The sequence below is a fragment of the Porites lutea genome, chromosome 1, assembly GCF_958299795.1.
Source record: "Porites lutea chromosome 1, jaPorLute2.1, whole genome shotgun sequence".
NCBI classification, from domain to species: domain Eukaryota; kingdom Metazoa; phylum Cnidaria; class Anthozoa; order Scleractinia; family Poritidae; genus Porites; species Porites lutea.
This window is the reverse complement of record NC_133201.1, coordinates 18,848,798-18,863,414: the sequence shown is the minus strand read 5'-3', so window position 1 is coordinate 18,863,414 and position 14,617 is coordinate 18,848,798. Positions and strand designations below refer to the sequence as shown.

General features: G+C 39.3%; 1 long non-coding RNA gene across 1 annotated transcript in view; it reads right to left on the bottom strand.

The window, feature by feature from the left end:
• Window positions 1-14,056: 14,056 nt before the first annotated feature.
• The window catches only part of LOC140935877 (uncharacterized), a 13,005-nt gene continuing 12,444 nt past the window's right edge, over window positions 14,057-14,617 (bottom strand). The window contains exons 3-4 of the long non-coding RNA XR_012165270.1: window positions 14,572-14,617; window positions 14,057-14,180 (exon numbers count right to left, since the gene is read on the bottom strand). The exon at window positions 14,572-14,617 is cut by the window's right edge and continues 97 nt beyond it. This is a non-coding gene — a long non-coding RNA (uncharacterized lncRNA). The remainder of the gene's footprint in view (window positions 14,181-14,571) is intronic.

Sequence of the window (14,617 nt, the reverse complement as noted above, 5' to 3'; positions counted from 1 at the left end):
TATTACATTTATGGTTGGTTATTACATTAACGGGTAAAACAACAACACCGTCATTTCTTTTTTTAATATATTTCCATCTTAGCAAAATTTTCCCTTAATCTGACTTGTTGTTGAGCGTTAATGAGACATTTCATGAAGTGTACAAATTATACAAAATTTTCGGATGTAAGATAGAAGGCATGCATAGTGGCTGAGTCGTCTGGTATTCTGTGGTTAAGAACATTACCCTCTTTAATAATTTACCCGCGTCATGGCAAATATGCGTTAGCGAATGTTAGCCATGTTCTGTTCAATCTTCAAGCACGTGTCCACTTATCATTTTGGTCTTTCGGAAAAGAAATAACAACCAAGGAAGCTAATTGTTTAAGAAAAAAATCGTTTGGTATTCTGGAAATTGTAACGTTATCTTAAAGCTTGCAATACTGTATCTTCATATAGTCATGCAAATAAAGCTTATGTTGCTGTTGTTGTTGTTGTTGTTGGCATCAGGCGTTTTTCTGACGCAAATTTGTGTATGAATCATGCATTCTTGTCATGAAGTATGTTAAAATAACTTATTCTTGCAGGTACCTACAGAAGAACAAAATTGAAGAGCTTCCGCCTGGGATTTTCACCAATTTAACTGAGCTACGTTACTTGTAAGTTTTAACTTTTTAAGTGTCATGGGTCTCAAGTTCCCTAAAAACTGAAGATCTTAACTGTGTGCTCAGTGCCCTCAGCTCTTGGTCTACTGACTCTCACCTAGCACTCAACCCCACCAAGACCAAGGCAGTGGTTATGTCTTCCAGTAGCCCGTTCCAGGCGTTCAAATAGTAAATCGAAGCGGTCAGTGGGGAGCGAATTAAACTGTACACCGGGAATCCGGGGGGGGGGAGAGGGGGGGTGAGAGCGAGGGAACGCTTGTAAACATTCTTAACAAAGGGTTGTTCCGGTATACTGGATTTCAATACACCCTCTTATTGGTCGAGTATGACACCTTCTGCTAACACTCTAGCACTGGTGACATTGATGAGGAATGAGATATAGAGGGGGAGAAACATCTGTTATCGAATGTATGTGGAATCTTTTCGTGATGAGCGGAAGATTTGCTTGAATCTCGTTCGCCGAGGCCAGGACGTTTTTGCGATTCTTCCAACGGGCTCTGGCCGGGAGACCTTGATTTTTTAACTCTTTTCACGAATAATGAACGTCCTCAAAGGAAAAGTTGGCGTGTCAATTTCCGGGATCATCATCAGTGCGCCTCTCATAATGAAATATCAAGTTCAGCGATTTGGAATAACAGCAGCAACAGCCATGGGGTGGGGGCAGGAGGAAGGCACGGGACGAAGACACGGTAATGTGGAAGGAAGGTGTGAGACCACTTATGGAAGCCCAGAAAGGCAAAAATAATATCTTATTTTAAAGGTTATTTAGCGGCAATAAAAAGATTAATGCTTTGACAGTGGTCAAAGAAGATCAGTACTTAAAAGAGGAAGTCTCCCTAAAACCGGTCCACTGCGTTTCGGGTCGGAGAATCAATTTCCTTTAAACTTTGCCCATGAATATATCTTAGTCCAAAAGTAATTGAAACCACATTAGTATTTGAAAATATTTCAAAATAAAATTTTTCGGAAGGAAAATCACTTCAGCGCGCAGCGGCCAAATTTTTGCAGTAACAAAGAGTAAAAATAGCGCATATTGCCGAGTTCACCAACTCAAAGTTTTGCACTTTCAACGATTGTTTTCACTTCCTAGGATTAAATTGGTCCTTAAATGATGTAAAGCACGTAATATGATGAACTATCATGTTATTGCCGCTTTGCATTAAGACCTTCCATCGTGTATTGTAAAAGGTCATAACATAAAATAGGCATATTTCGTCGATCGGCTGTACTGATAAATCGCTTAAATCACAACATATTTTTATGTTTCTACGTTTTTGGACATTCCCTTTGTTGGTCTGAAAAGACATTTTGTTTAGAAGATGTGGGAATTTTGCACGGTGCTGGGATGAAAACGTGCATTTTGAGCACCTTTCCCGCCTACGGCAAAGTGGGTGTAAATCAAAAAAATTTTGGTTAGCCTGCGTAGCATGAGAAAATCTTCGCAACAGAATGTTTGCGCCGCGACTCCCACAAAAATTTGTAAAAGTCGGACGGAAACCCAATGTAAACGTTAAAAAAATAGCAGTTTTAGATTTTGTGGATTTAACTTTTCTTCTGGGGGAGAACCAGCCTCATTTGAAAATTAATTTTCGCCGTCGGGAAAAGTTGAAAGTGCGGGGCTGATTTTAGCTCATTGTTGCGGGTCTGTTGGGTTGCGATGAACCAGAAACGAAAACTTGTCAGAACGGGTCTGCAGACCTTGTGCTCGCAAAATTAGAAACGGAGCTCAACTGTACAGTTTCATCGAGAAAGCTGTAAGCAACACTATTGTCGAGGAAGATTTACATTGAGAGGCTGTGGAAGATCGAAGCAAAAGACAGCTTTCCACCACTATCACACCAGAAAGAAGAGATGTAAGAAAGAAACGTCTCGAATCTGACGGTGAACAGCTGAAAGAAAAAAGACCTGGAAAGGTTAATTCTAGAAAGACCTTGTTTGCAAAAAGCTCGACAGTGAGTGACTCGTTGGACGCAGAATCGGGAATTGCTGGTATTGAAACATTTTATACACAGACGCCTGAGCAAGTAACACTTACACTCGCTGGACAAGATGCCGATAATTTGTTGAATTATTTTAGTAAAGAAAATATTACGGGAAAGCCAAGCACTCAGCTGAAGGCACCGGTATTGATTTTGAATCCTAACGGAGAAGTCATCGTTCGGAAAATGTTTGACAACTCGACGCAGGCGAACTGAAATAGCCAGTTTGGTTTACTCAACAAGCTTGTTCTATTGTCTGATTAACCAATCAGAATTTGCGGTCGCCACCGTCCGCAAAGGTGAACAAAACGGGGTCATTATAGCAGGTGTTCCCTTCCTTCTCTCCCCAATCCTCTCTCATTTTTTCCTCCCCCCTTCTTTTCTTTCTTACCCCCCCTCCCCCCTCCCTTTAACGCCTATTTTTGGTAGAAATGAGTTGCTTTTGAAGGACCAAAATTGTGTGCTTTACATCATTTAAGGACCAATTTAATCTCAGGAAGTGAAAAAAAAAATCGTTGAAAGTACAAAACTTTGAAGTGGTGAACTCGGCAATATGCGCTATTTTTACTCTTTGTCACTGCAAAAATTTGGCCGCCGCCACTGAAGTGATTTTCCTCCCGAAAAATTTTATTATAATATAATATAATGCGGTTTCAATTACTTTTCAATTACTTTTCCATTACTTTTCGACTAAGATATATTCATGGGAAAAGTTTAACGGAAATTGATTCTCCGACCCGAAATGCAGTGGACCGGTTTTAGGGAGACTCTCTCTTAACTGCATCTGTAATCAAATCCTTACAGAAACAAACCGCAGGATATAATTGCTCAGTATGCATGACTGACCCTCAATGTTAGACTCAGAGCGGCAGAAATTAGATTTGCTCAGTTAAAAGAAGGAAAACCTCTGATGTTTATTGAAAGTTAATTCAAAGGTCACGTTTCACACTATCACAAGCTTATGATTCGAGTCTAGCCTTTCAACACTTTGGGTGCGTTCGATTGGGAAATCCGGATTTAGATTTTCAAAAGCAAAATCCGGATTTCCCAATCGAACGCGAAATCCGAAAACGGAATTCTCCTCCGAGAAATCCGTCCTCAGGGTGGATTTCTATTAAGAAATCCAAATCCGGATTTCATGGATTTCCTTTTTACCGTTCAATTGGGAAATCCGAAAAAGGATTTGCAAAACTATTCTCGTGAACAGTGGTCTTCTTTTTGCTAAGTATGCGTGCGCGTGCAAGACCGCTGTTCTTAAGGACAATTTTTCAAATCCTTTTTCGTATTTCCAAATCGAACGATAAAAATGAAAATCCAAAAACAGATATCTCAGCGTTGAAATCCGTTTTCGGATTTCGTGTTTGATTGCAAATCCGAAATCCGGATTTTAAAATCTAAATCCAGATTTCCCAATCGAACGCATCCTTTATTTCACAATTCAGTCCAGCTGTAGTTCATGTTACAGTTACGCGGTCGGCGGTCAATTAAGGGCGGAAAAAGCTCTGTAAGGGAATGTTTACAGGCGTTCCCTTTCCGCCTTTAGTCTCCCCCCGTTTTTTTTTTCTTCGTGAATTTCTCTCCCGCGCTCTACTATCTGAACGCCTGGAACAGGGTAGTCCATCAGCCAAATGTCTCCTGTTCACTCCCTTGGACAATTCAATCCCTCCTTAAGCATATCCAATAGATCACTTGAGCGTGTTAATAGAACCAAGCTTCTCGGGATTCATTTCAGTAAACACTTATATTGGGGAGAGCATGCGCACAAATTATCAAAGTCCTGCTACAGTGTGCTTGGCATTTTACCGAAAATTAAGAAATTAAAAAATTAAAAAATTATCTCACAATAACCCTCGCGAAACTCAAGTTAAGCCTGCCTGTCCGTTTTGGAACTGGATGGATACCCCGCTGCGAATATCGCCGTGAAGGTGCCTACTTTGTTCTTTCCTTTGTTCTTCTTCTTTCCGTATTGTCTAAACTGAAACGCACTTTGGAGAAACATAAAGTAAAACAAGCTCGTCTGCGAAGTGAGACGTACCGACAATCGCTCTTTTATGTCCATTTTCCATCGCTCGTATTTTGAAGCTGCTGGCCCAAATTGCTTCAATGGTTTTTGCAAAATGCTTCTGTAATCAATATTTCTAGCCAGGATCATTTCTTGATCGCCAGAACGGGCGCCAAAACAGTGAAAACAAATAACTAGGCACCTCGACGTCACAATCGATGACGTCACTGCGACTACCAACCCGAGTACTCTCCGTTTTATTAGGAAATGTAACCACTCAAGTGCAAATTATTTTGACTTTATACATTATTTTAACAATTTAAGCCAGTTGAATGTATAGAATGCCAGAAAAAAACAAGCGGAAAGTAGAACGTACGGTTTCGAATTGCGCTCGAAGTTGTTTTTGTCAGTTTGCAAATCACCCACCCTTTCGCTTACTTTCCATCAAACTGAAATATCATGGCTTTTTTACGACTTTTCGATTTGCTTCGTGTAATTTTATATTATTTTTGTGAAAGCTGAATTCTTTCATGTGAATTTACGCTAAAAGGAAAAAAACTTCGAGGAAACGTTGTGTTACAACCACGGCGATACGTATCTATTTCGCTCCACTTACACTTATACTCTACGCAAATTCCCCTTCATTCGGTGGATCTCGGATAGCTTGTAAATTTTGTTTTCCCAATACAGGTCATGTGATAATACTCTAGAGAACTGTTTCTTTCAAAATTTCGTCTCTTACGTGCATATGTACGCATAATTTATGAAAAGACAAAAGGCCAAGTTCCCTGGGACCTCTATTGGGAAAACAAAACATACAAGCCAGACGCGCGTACAAACTAGTAATAACCAAAGGTTACGGAGTGCGGGCGACAACGATCGAAGGTCAAAACGCTGTTGCTCCAGCGCTGTGCTTTGCGTAAGTTTCAGATGACAGATGGTCAAAACACGCGTGATCAGATTACTAGTAATGGAAGGTCCAAACGGGCGTGATCAAATTGCGTTCATTCTTCGTGGAAGTCCAAACGAATGCTAGCTACATACATGCGACGCATGCGTAATAACAACCTAGAGATTTGGATTGCGGGCTCCTCTTGTCGCCCGTAATAATAGGAGACATTTGATTGACAGAATAAGTTGCATTTTCTAGCGACACATTTCAATAGGTGGGATTCCGTAATGAAGTAGACTTCTGTTTCTGTCTCGCTTTGCATCCAAAAACGTTCCACGCGCGATGCGAATTTCGACAAAATTATTAACTCCATCCGCTTGCAATGAACAGACTTTAAGCGCAGAAAACACCTAATTGAATCATTAGTCTCATCTAAAATAGATTGTTGAGACCCTGCTTTTTATCTACTTCTTGATTTTTTCTGAATTTATATCACTGGACGTTATGATAGAGACATAAATGATGTTTTAAAAAAGTTTGGCCACTAATGAAGAAAAGGAGAGATTTTCATTTACTTAAACTTGTTTTCAAGGTTATATGTTCGGATGCCTGTCTATCTTATCTCAAGTTCAATGAGGTTGTCCGTCTGTTGCGTTCTAAATGCTGCCAAAAGATTAGTTACTTCACCGGAGAATGGCATCTTTTAAGATAGTGCTGCACAGCTTTTGAATAGTCTTCCTGTTCAGACTGGAAAAAGAACCGATTTTAATAGGCCATTTCCGAGTTCCAAAAAATCTCACTTTCAAAACGAGGCTAAGTGCGAAACGTTTGTTGTGAAAATGAGTTTTATTTGCATCATAATTAAAAATCATTTTCATATCAATGGCTTCGCACTTAGCCTCGCTTTCAAAGTGAGATTTTTGGAACTCGGAAATGGCCTATTACTTCTGTTGGTCGACACACTCTCGTATTCAGGAATTAATCCACACTCTGTAGCAATACTACACGAACAGACAGTAACAGTCGCCTCTTATGAATAATATGACTACTAGCCTGAGAAACAAAGTCATATTCTGAAAATACAGATTTTAGCTGTTAGTTGTTGTTGTTTTCTCTTTATCGTGAACCATTTAGTGTCCAAGGGACAACAATTGCAAGCCGGGAAAACATTTTTGGGAATTACTTCTATCTCTCTATCAGCCGCCTGACTGTATTTTTTGTTTATGAGGAAAGACTAAATTACTCGCGCAAGTAAACCCCGAACGTTGCACTGACCGGTTTGCTTTCCGGCGTTTGCTTTCCAACCGGCGGTCTTAAATTCTTGATAAGCCGGAAAGTCTGGTATTCTCTGGAGATGCTAAAATTGATTTGTATACCTCTTCTGAACAACTGGGGGGCTTTATGGCTACGAAAGCCATTTAGGCAAAAGAGTTATCCTCTTGATTCGATGCCGAAGCAAAAGAAAAAATTAAAATAGAAGGGTGCCCTTATTGTTTGCACGCCAGTTCAAAACTATTTTTTCGCATACCGTATTTTACCTCTTATATTGATGTTAATCGCTTGCCTTTGAGGCAAATGTAGAATAATTTATGTGTATAATGGGTCACCTAATGACCATATGGAAGCAAAAAAACACCTTCGCAGTTATAATGTATATACATTACGCCAAATGGACGCTGTTTCCAAATAAATTACCTAATTTCCATCATTTTTTTCGTGATCGAGAAGTATAACGCTTGTTATCTCAGCATCTGCTCGCAGGACTTAACCTTCTTTTAGGAACCAATAGTTTTGTCTTATAGTATCTATACGTTTAGTCCGTGTATTTCCATTCAGTTTTTTATCATTGTTTTGTTCTATTATTCGTCATAAAACCGCCATACAGGGATTGATTAGTACAGGAGCATGCTGTATTCATTACGGAACAATATGCAGTTTGATTTAGTCTAGAATTTTGTGCATGAAACAACTTCAGTGTTAAAATGAAATACTGCTAAATATTATGATTAAACACATTTTAAACTATATTTTGAGTTCCCGATTAGTTGTGAAAACTAAATACATTGGCACATTAATAAAACTGTTACTTTATTTACTTAATTACTTGCTATATGCTGACTTCAAGTGGACAAGGTCGACAATTAGTTCATGGCTTTGCAAACCAAGTACAACGTCAAAAACCCATTTGTGATAAGGCGTATGGATTTTAGGAAACCAGGTCTGAAAACGGGTGTTAAAAAGGACATATCAAACAGGCTCGCGATTTGAAGAATCCCGCAGCATAACCCAATACGAATTCCGAGGGTTTTGCCCCCCTCGCTACCAATGGGCAACCGAGTGAATTTTATTACAGATTTGTTACTGAATGTTCCTGAGGCTGCCTTGTTTTTTGGAATAAAACGTCATTGTGGAGCAATCGCTGAGCGTCGTTTAGATTGCAAAAGCCTCATAATCTTTGAATTTTTTAAATTCCCATATGGAGCCGAAAAACGTACATGTGGCAGTGGCTCCACTGTGACGGTTTTTTAATCTTGTGTCCATAACCATTCGTAACTGGCTCGCGTAATAACTATTGTACCCTGGGTGCCAGTGACTTTTCTAGCGCGGTTTCCGGTTTCTGTCAAGCCTTTATAGTGACCCGCGCGAAAAGAAAGCGCCGAAGATGTATCGGCCTTCGGCCAACACCGAAAATTCCCGCCGCACGCGAGAAAAACCTCTGGTGCTCAGGATATAACTATTGGTCACACTGTTATCAATCACGAGTAAGATCAGCTTTCAGAAATATCACTCAGTATAATTTCAAAATTCCATTTTTCTCATTTGTTTATACTCATCTATAGCCTTTAATAAATAGCCAAGCAGACTACACTCATCAGTTTCTACAAATACCGCGTTCTTTTGTTGAAATTTTGGGAGGTTCATTTTGCACGATCGAAGAACAAAATTCACTTCCCTTGAAGCGAGATTTAACGCAAATTTCATCGTCTCAATGGTAAAACTACAACGAGTTGCCAGGCTCAGTAACACCTAAAATTGGGAATTCATATTTTTACAAAGTTTTTAAAAAATTTTACTAGTATTGGTAAAAAAATTTTTTTCAAAATTCTTTAACGGTGAAAAATGTTTTTTATTGATTTTCTTAATATTACTGGGCAAAAAAGAATGACTTTTCGCGAAATTCATTTCATGGTATATAAGTAAATTATACTAGTAAATTGTGGAATGGGCGAAAAAGGCTTGACCTTTTTAGCGAGACTTTCATTTACTAGTATCTTGACACTATTTACTAGTAAATGGTGGAACGTGCGAAAAAGGTTTGACCGGTCTTAGCGGGATTTTCATTTACTAGTATCTTGACACTATTTACTAGTAAATGGTGGAACAGGCGAAAAAGGCTTGACTTGTTAGGGAGATTTTCATTTGCTAGTATCTTAACACTATTTACCAATGACCTCTTAGCGAGATTTTCATTTACTAGTATCTTGACACTATTTACTAGTAAATGGTGGAACGGGCGAAAAGGGCGTGAGTCAACCCCCCCCCCTACTTTGCAAACATCTGATGACCCCCTAAGATCAGGCTTTGGTGCAGCCTTTGTTGCTCAGTGAGGGAATTTGAAAATTCAATCATTACTATGTTAAGGTGTCGTTGGGCTAATGAAGCTGATTTTTCTTCAAGCATTGAAACAAATGTTCCTTAAAGAACGTATTGATAGAACCGTAATTATTATTTTGGTAAAGATAAATCATAGCGGCAAAGCATTTTCACATTATGGTTCTAGGGCTGATAATGATCTTACTTAAAAATTAGGAACATCTATAAAAACATTTTAGCATCAGAATACAGCATCCTTCTATTGATCCCCAGCTGTACCCCAGTAATAGAACTAGCTCTACTCGCTCGTGATTGCCAGACTGGAAAGTTTGTGTTTTCGTATTTACTCGCTTGCCTAAAAAGCGGACGTCACGTGTAATCTTCATGAAACTACTTTCGTAACAACAACGGACAACGGAGATACTACTGGGAAGAAAGAAACAAAGATATAAGAAAATCAAGTGAAGAAACAGTTGGTGTAGCTTTTTGGTCAGACCTAACTCAATAGGTGAAATAAGCATTTCGTCACAATGCGTCTGTCAAAAACAGTCGATAGCTCGCAGGGAAGGTTGGACAGCAATGTGCAAACCACCATGTCGCGTATGCCAAGGAAGCTCATGCATTTGGAACAAACCGTCGAACCACTGGGGCCCCTAAAGCCTGGTATTTGCACGATCGGCATAAACTGCCCATTTATGACAAGATGTCAAAAAAAAATCTCAGGAAAGATCGATATTCCGTACTGATAATGATCGAGACTACATTTTGCACGTCACAACGTAAGCGAAACACTAGCCTCTGCTCAAAGGGTAGAGATAGTGTGAAGTGAATATTTCAAACACGACACGCACTGTTTCATCCAATTTCCAGACACCGAGAAGTGGGTGCACAGACCTACTTTTGTACTCAATTGAGTGGTCATTTTATTCTAGAGACGATAAAGCCAACATAAGACGACTATAACATCTATGGTAAAAACGACAAATAAGACAGATGCATTTAACGTGTGACGACGCGTCTTCTGTTAATTGCGTCGTTTAGACGCACTCACTAACAAACGACGTTAACGTCTCAGACGTTAAATGGGCCTAGCCTAAAAACGGGACGGCGTAAACTGGGACGCATTTACACGATTAACCCGTTCGAAAACGACTGGGAAGAGTCAGTGTTTTGTCCTCTTCAGAAAATCCTGTTTTGTTCAATTTGTACCTCTACTTTTATGCGTCCCGGTCTTACACCAGACGACTTAAACGTCTCCAGCATAAAAACGGCCAGTTAATAACTTGTTCTCCTTTCCGGCCTCTTTATACAATATTTTATTACTGGAAGTGAATTAAGTTAACCCAGGGTCATAAAGCGAGAATAAGAGAGGGAGCTGCAATTTCTTTTGTTTTTCAGTGAATCGTCTTTCGTTTTTTAACAATACAGTAATTTATTGCTTTCTATCTAACGTGACGCGATTTGTATTCTCACTGGACGAAAGCTATCCGTCTTATAATTATGGAGACGTCGTAAATTCAGATTTAGCATCCTTCTTCACTGCTTAGTGAACTCAACTCCAACCCATGAAGTTCAATTCTTGCTAGACAGGCAGAGGTGGAAGCCCGAGCTTCTGTCATGTCGCCAGCTTTAGCTAAGAAAAAATTTCAAAGAAACAACCATATTTATTAATGTCGAGGGTCAGTTGACTGCATTTTAACGCCTTGCAAGTCAAAAAAGCAAAACGCAAAGAAAAGACGGGGGTGGCTATAAATTCAAACGTTTAGATTGAAACTTTTCATGCGCATCCCATTTTTTGACTCTGAGAGGTGCGTAGTGTGGTACCAAATGAACACTGATTTTGAAGGAAGGGTTAAGCTTCTAAGAAATAAAACTGTGGTGTTGCGGCGGTGGTGGGGCCTGACTTGCAAAACTTTGGTTTTATCAACTGAGTTGATAAAGTAGTTTGGCTTCTGTAGAGGGATTGAGAAGCTGTGGTTTATATATCAGATGCTATTTTGAAACACAATGCTGTTTGATTCGTTTGATCAAACTTTCAGCCAAAGGTGACGTAGACTAAAAACTTGGCAAAAAACGGGTGGAACTGGGTGTGTCACTAAATGGTGATGTAGATTGGGTGAAAAAGGGTGAGAGGTAGTCAGTTTGTCTAGTTTGAAAGGGTGACTCTTCCTGGGCGATAAACAAATTGTTTAACTCTCCCCCACCCTCCCTTCTGAAGCCCCACTCCCCGTCCCCAAAAATTTAGGTACCTTTCCTGAGAAAAAGCGTACGTTGCTATTTTTGTCACCTCATAACGAGTTCTTTTTTCGTCGCCTTTCTGTTGTCGTTGGTTTTTTTTTTCGATATTGCTTGTATTCTCTTCATCTGGCCAAGTTCCCGAGCAAAACTGTTCTAGAAAATCCCAGGGTTTCTCAGGAATTCTCGGAAAATTCCTTCGCGTTAATTTGCATTAAAATTCTCGAGAATATGAAAAATGGTATTCACTTCACATCTGATCTATTTTTTTCAAAGCACCTTCACAGCAAGAACAACAATACTGGTAAAGTATACAAACAAAAAGACGCAAACTAAAATATAAAAAAAAGTCAAGTGGAAAAGCGGTTGTCATAACCTCTTAGCCAGGTCAAATTGTACACGTGAGATGAGCGTGTCCGTAAGTCACAATGCACGTGTGAAAAAGAAACGCCAGATTTTACGCTAGATAGCATTTCAAAGTCGAAGATGCGTGTTTGTGGTGGTGGCGGGAGGGGAAATATTAATAGAAGACACAATATCGGCTTCCTCTAAAGGAAAAAGATGCCGAGCGTCTCTTATCGGTCTTACGGGTCATTAAGGACACCCTCGATGTTGTTGTCTAGTATTGATACCATAAAAGAGATTATAGTAATCATTAGTATGAAGGGAAAGGCAATATAGAGGGTGCATGAGTCAGGCTACGGAGATTATGTTCAAGGCCCGTTATCATGCGTTATAGCAAAGGATACTTAATAAACATCTATTCTGAAGAGTAGGCGTCGTCTTGGGACCTCTTTGTTCATTTTGGAATATAGTTAAAGCTCATGCTGGAGGCGTGGTCACCCGGGTTTATAAATTGGCACCACCTACCATGAACTAACATTCTCCCCATGGAGATTGGGGGGAGGTGCTGCATGCTACAGAAACCGCATTAAGCTCAACCCGTTTAATGCTAGGTGCATATGCATAGCCAGGTGCGCCTTTACCTATTCAGAAGCCTTTGACGTTGCGAGTGAAGGTTGTATTTTTGCCGTTCTTTGTAAAGATAGTGAATGAATTCTCTTGGAAGATTTTGAGTCGTGATTTTGCATTTAAAAGAATATTAAGTTTGAAATTAAAGAGAAATTAATTATATGATTTGCTAATTCAGAAGCCTAAAACCCCAAAGAGGTCACAATAAACTGCAAACTATGTTAGAAGAGATAAACATGATCCACTACTGCCAAGGCTTAGAGGGTTGCAAATTTGACTTTTTTACTTGTTTGTTGGTTATGATCAAGACTAACAGTACGCGCAAGTAACCACGTGCATTCGGAGTCCGTACGGTAACCTGCCCGGCTGGAAACAAGGAACAGATGACGTAGTTAAGACAGACATTTAATTTGAAAAGGCCTTTTTTACTAATTATGAATAACATGAGAACATACTATTATAGTAAGATTCATACTAGTAATATGCTGAAAAAAACATATGCAAAAAATGCTGAATTAAACTGTTATTAAATTCCTTGTGCAAGGCCTGCGTATCACCACGGAAAACGGTTTATTAGAGACCTTAAGATACCCCGATATCGGTGTACGGGTACGGGTAGTGTACCCGTACACGTAAAATGTTCATGTGCGTGACTATTTCGATTAAGATACCCGAAGAACAAGCACGCAAAATTAACTTTGTACATGCATGTCGCTTAATGCATACAAAATCTCCCTCAAATTCTACACTTCATATCTTAACAACAAGCTGCAACAAATAATTCATTCATACATAAGCTTATTGAAATATCATAGAAAGATTTTAAGAAACTTGGCGGGAAGTCCCTTGACCGAAAGCTTGTTATCGCAAACCCCGCCATTTTGATCGAGGCACATCACCAAACAATTCCTTCGATTGTCAACTTCAACAGTGACTCCCATGCTAAATTTTTCAATGCTATTTCTTTTGCGAAACTCAAACATTCGAGCAATTCTCAGAAATCCCCCCAAATACGGCAACAAATTGACATCGTTTCAGAGTTCAACCTGCGCATTTGAGGTCCAAAATCAATACATTTTGAAGCGCTTTCTTTACAGCTAAAATTCAAATTTGGCAAAAATATTTGAACAGACTTGCAATAACATTGCCAAGGAGTCATACAATTTACATTTGTACTTAAAAAGTCTTAAAAACTTACTCGTTTCTCCATCATGTAGGACTTGCAGCTACTCGTAAATCTTTAACGGGTAAACTGGTGTCTACCCCGGAAAAACGGCTGGTTCTACCGGGTAAGGTCGATGACGTCACCACAAAATGAAAAAAACATGGCGCTACCCGTTACCCGTACACCGATTTCGGGGTATCTTAAGGTCTCTATTATACAGATACTGATGAAATACCACCGCTATCCATAAATATCTGGACAGAACAGGCCAGAAGATTAGCCAGTGAATTAACGATGAACAGTAAAATTGAGATCAAACAGCGAAACAAAGACGGGAACAGAGGACAGTTTGTTTATGATCTCCCTATGGTTTTTCAATAATATTTTGTCATGCGGCTACAGTAAGCTCCAGAAGTGTACAACATTCAACTACTGTCAAAAAGTTGTAGAAAATTTATTGCTTATAATTAAGCAATATACAAATGTAAACACAATATTGCTAAGTATTAGGTATTAAAATTAAGTGTATGTTTGTGCTACTTAATTTGGTTTGTAAACATTCCTCAAAGTCTATTAATTATGTTGTGTACAACACCATTCCATCAGGTTGTCTACTTTTTTCTTATTCCCTCCTGCATTGGAAAAACCAGGGCATCAGTAACTGCTTAAGAGGTTATCTGTTGCCTTTAATGATTCCCTAGAAAAGACAAAAAAAAAATCATCTATGAAAATAAGGTACGCACTCCTCCCAGCCTAAAACATGTCCGATCCAACAAAAATAATTATTCTCTGCAAAAAGTACAATCCCATCGGCTACCATTTCCTGCCAGCACAACCTCCTGTGTTAATGGTGAGTGACCTCTTGCAGCTGTACAGTGATGCAGTCTAGAAGTGCGTGTGTGTTACTGTTAACATATTCAATAATTACATGTATACTATTCAGGGGAACTACCCCATTTCAACGTGGCACTAGTCAGAAACATCAGATTTTCTTAAAATCTCTGTAGTAAATACTGAGTGTGTACACGTACATTCAGTCTGTAAAAACACTGGCAATCTGTTAGTTTAATTATTAATGATTAACTTACATCTTCATTGTACAGCTGTTGAATCCATTGCACTGGGTCAGTGGTT